This window comes from Apis dorsata, unplaced genomic scaffold (genome assembly GCF_000469605.1).
Source record: "Apis dorsata unplaced genomic scaffold, Apis dorsata 1.3 scaffold_292, whole genome shotgun sequence".
NCBI classification, from domain to species: domain Eukaryota; kingdom Metazoa; phylum Arthropoda; class Insecta; order Hymenoptera; family Apidae; genus Apis; species Apis dorsata.
In genome coordinates this window covers 570,700-575,221 of record NW_006263567.1, presented here as the reverse complement: position 1 = coordinate 575,221, position 4,522 = coordinate 570,700, and the positions used below count along the sequence as shown (strand labels likewise).

The 4,522-nt window shown below is 40.8% G+C and overlaps 1 protein-coding gene across 1 annotated transcript in view; it reads left to right on the top strand.

Annotated features, from left to right (window-relative positions):
- Window positions 1-4,522, top strand: part of LOC102675236 — a 181,283-nt gene that overhangs the window by 47,947 nt on the left and 128,814 nt on the right. The gene's annotated exons all lie outside the window — the stretch shown is intronic.

The window sequence follows — 4,522 nt, the reverse complement described above, 5'->3', positions numbered from 1 at the left end:
GGGGTGGGTGGGTCTCGTAGGGTGCGTAGACCGCGGCGGGCGAAAGAACAGCGGGGAGGGGCGAGGGAAAGTCGGTGGAAGAAATGAAACGTTGGTTCGAAAGACGTTGGAGGAGAAGGCCTTTGGAGCCGCGAGTGGAGCGCAAGGGATGCAGGGAGGAGGAGGAGGAGCGAGATCTGAAAGCGGGTCGAAATCGAACGGCATAATAATGGGGGAAGCCCCATCGAAGGGTTCAATTTTGGAAATGGATGTGCTTTCGGTTCGCCTCGGCTCGCGAGAAACATTAGCGGAAATATTAGCTCGAGAAAAGATCGAGGCAAAAAATTTGCGAGTTTCGACAGAAAATCTTCTTTTTTTTTTTGGTCGCTTCGGATCTGAATTCATTGATTTTGAAATTGAAAGAAATGAAAGAAATCGATAGAAAGTTTTTAAAATAGGATAAAATTTCGTGAAATTTGAGGATTTCCATCGATAGGAGTAGAACCGTGCTTGTATATGTTAATCTCGAACAGGAATTTTAAAAATTATTTTTACGAAATAAAAATATCGTTATGATAGAAAAAATAATTTGAGAAAGCACACGTATTCGATATTAGCACGATATTTCATGTACTTGAATAGAGACATGAATTTCAAGTCGATCATTTCGATGATTCGAGGAGACAAGCCGAATTCGGTCGAGAATTCAGTGGAACGAATGGGAACGCGGCCTGGTCACGACGCAAACAAAATTTAATCGTGGCTTACACGCGGGGATTACTCAGGATCGCGATTTGTCAAGAGGTCGGTGGGCAAATCCGCGCCGTTTCGAATCGAGTTTATTCGCGGCGGCGGCGGCGGCCTATCTGGATTTTCCGAAAATCACGCTCAAACGCCGTTCACAATTTCCCCCTTGGATTTCGAATATTGAGGATGGATCCTGCCGATTATCATCCCTCCATCGGATTCTTGCGCATCGTTACTCCGTTTCCATCGAACGATCGTTGAACGGATGGATCGCGATACGTGCTTTACGTCGTCTTTTCTCTACGCGTAATTCGATTTTTTATTAGTTTTCTCGAGGGATTTATTCCCGAGAATGAGAATCTCTCTCTCTTTTTTTCTCTCTTTAATGAAATCGTTTTTCGACGCTCCAGAAAAGAATTTCTGGTTTTTATAGCTATTGCTTTCGATGTCGCGATTAATTTACATTAATTTGATACACGTAATTAGATCAATGGATTAATTCGCATTACGCACGGATAAGAAATAATTGGGTTAAACGAAATTAAATTCACGCGCGTTTTCGCGAGATTTCGTTTTCAATTTTTTTTGAGCGAATGAGCTCGCGTTATTCTTTTTTTTTTTTTTTTTACGAATTATCGTTTAAATATTTCATCGTTACACAAATCCTGTATAAATCAACGAGTTCCAAGAAAGTGTTTCGAGTTTTTAATGAAAACCGCTCCCCTCGATATAAAAATATCAAGCCACGACTTTCATTTTATCGCGGGAAAAGTTATTAAAAGTTATTAAATCTTTTTTTTTTATGAAGAATAGAAAAAAAAAAAATAAAAACCACCATTGGTTGTTTTCATATGCAAACAAAAAGCGTGAAATAAATTAAGGAGATCTTCTCTCGCGCAAACGCGTCGTTTAAACAACGGGAACGACAAAACCGGAATAAAAACGGAACTTTGACGAAGAAGAGCAGTTAGACCGCGAAATGAGCGGGCGAGAGGGTGGAAAAAAAAAAAAAAATAGGCGAAGAGGAAGCGGTACGCCGTTTCCTGACGGCTATCATTGGGATACCGGTAACAATCGGCCAGGCGACGGAAACGGACGTGACGTCAACAAGCGCGCAATTTGCTTGGCGATGCGGAATTGCTCCTCTCACACCTCCGCTGCATTCATTCCCGCCACCCCTGATCCTCTATCGGTTTCGAATTCTCGAATTAACCTCCGCTCGCTCGTGTTACGATCGCACCACCCTCTTCGAACCACCCTTCTCAATATATGTATACTCGGAATATATCGATAATGCCACGATTTTCGTCAATGTATTAATATATTCCGTCCCTATGATAAATTCGTATTCTGATAAATTCATAGTTCTTCCGGGGGTTAGATTTAGACGAGGGTGATGGACTTATTAGCAAAAATATCGTGTGCATTTATCTTTTATTTTTGAAATTCGATTTTTCGATTTTATTAATCATCGAGGTGCTATATTTCTCAATGTATTAATATATTCCGTCCGTATGATAAATTCGTATTCTGATAAATTCATAGTTCTTCCGGGGGTTAGATTTAGACGAGGGTGATGGACTTATTAGCAAAAATATCGTGTGCACTTATCTTTTATTTTAGAAATTCGATTTTTCGATTTTATTAATCATCGAGGTGCGATATTTGTCAATGTATTAATATATTCCGTCCCTATGATAAATTCGTATTCTGATAAATTCATAGTTCTTCCGGGGGTTAGATTTAGACGAGGGTGATGGACTTATTAGCAAAAATATCGTGTGCATTTATCTTTTATTTTTGAAATTCGATTTTTCGATTTTATTAACCATCGAGGTATTTGCGGAATAAGTCGTAGAAAGAAGTGTTAAAGAAAAATAGAGGAAATGGAATAATGTTCTAGCGGTTAGGAATGCACACTTCTTGTCACACTTCCCATAAGTGACGCTTTTAATTAATTCTTTGCGCTTCAACTTTGAAAGTTGAAAGCATTCTCCGGCACGCGAATCTAAATAATTCATTAACCAATTTTCGAATCGAAATTCCGAGGATCGGCCGGAGCTCGAGCGGCGCGGTGAGTTTTCAAGTTTTTCCCCCCGAGAAAAAAGTCGGTGCTCGCGGCCGAGCCTCAAATTGGTCACGTGTCTACGTTTCGAAAGCAAAAAGAATCCCGCGCAGGGGATAAAGAAAGAAACTCGGCGGATGCCGAGTTTTCATACTTAAACTGGTTGGCACGAGGCTGGCCAGAGGTTGATATAATAACAAGAAAAGAAGCTAACGTAATAACTTATCTCGTCCGGTTAAAAATTCTCGGCATTCTTAGGGAGCATCGCCGGAAGTCGAGCCGTATTCTTCTCGATTCGCTTCCCTTTTTTCTCCCCCTCTCGAGTAACTCGCCGCATTCCACTAGAGGGATGAAACCGCCTCGGCTGATGAATTATTTCTCTCTCTCTGTTTTTCTTTCTCTGACAAATGTACAACCGTAATTGAATTAAAGTCGAGGTTCTCCTCTTCGGTCGATTCATTATATCTAGAAAATTAAGTCTCGTGGATAAGTATGATCGTGTTGCAAGTTTTCTTGCTATCGTTATATATGGAGGTAGGGCGAAGATTCTGGTGGACAGTCGAGTTATTAACGACTTTGGAAACGTCTTGGAACATGTACCGTTCCTCGCCGTCTCGCGTGTAATTAATTTACGATCCTCTGATAATTAATTTACGATCGATCCGAATGACTAATCGAGACGCCTATGCTTCACGCCTATTTTTCCTCGTGGAAATCTTCCATCGCTTTTTTCGTTTCTTCTTCTTCGTTCCATCTATCTCCCTTCTCCTTATTTTCTTCCTCCATTCCAAATTGCAGTTTCGTGTTAATTAAAAGGTATATTAATATATATAATGAGGGTTGATGGAATTTACTTTGAAGCGATTAAATTCTTATGTATTTTTAAACCCTCGAGAATAGATTTAAACTCTGCTCGATCGCTTTGACGATTTAATTCGAGATTGGCCAATCTGTTGGGTCAATATCTAATTTTGGTCGAAGAGTGCTCCGTGTGTATAAATCAATAGAGGGAACGCTTGAAAATTGACGCTCGATGATACTAAAAAAATACTCTATCTTATATTTTTTTTCTTTCTATTCTTCGCTCGTAAAAATTCAACGGATGGAAAATCTTGGAAAATCGTCAACTCGTGGAAATTATAAGATTCGAAACAACCTGTTATAGATGCGTTTCCTGCGCGAGGAGGCATAACATCGCGGATAAGGGGTGGAATGTAACGAGACGGCCCGAGCCCGAAGGAAGATAATTTCCATCCCCGGGACACCCCTCCACGCCTGGGTTTATGAGATTTGCAATTCACTTTCTCGGCTGCCACGGGCCAATTTAATCTGCACGCGGATATCTTGGTCAATTAATGAAAGCTCGGAATATTCAACCCTCGAGGCCGGAACGCGGGAGAGGGGGCGGGGATCGTTAAGTGGCCATCCCCTCCCGCGGTATCAGACGTTACTTTCGAGATTCAATTAATCATGGGACCGTGGCGAAATTTATCGTCCGGTCGAAGAGCTTGGAAAAGCTCGTGGAAAATCTCGTAAATGTCGGTGAAAATAACTCGAGTCGACAAAAGTCGGACTCGTCCCTTCTCCTATAATTTTTCGAATTTGTTCGATAGATTTGTTTATTTTTTTTCTTTTTTTCTCTTTTCGTTGATTTGTGGATCAATTTGTGCCATTTGTCCAGATTTTGTTTGTAGATTAGCACGATTTTCATCGTACACCTGTGACGTTAAA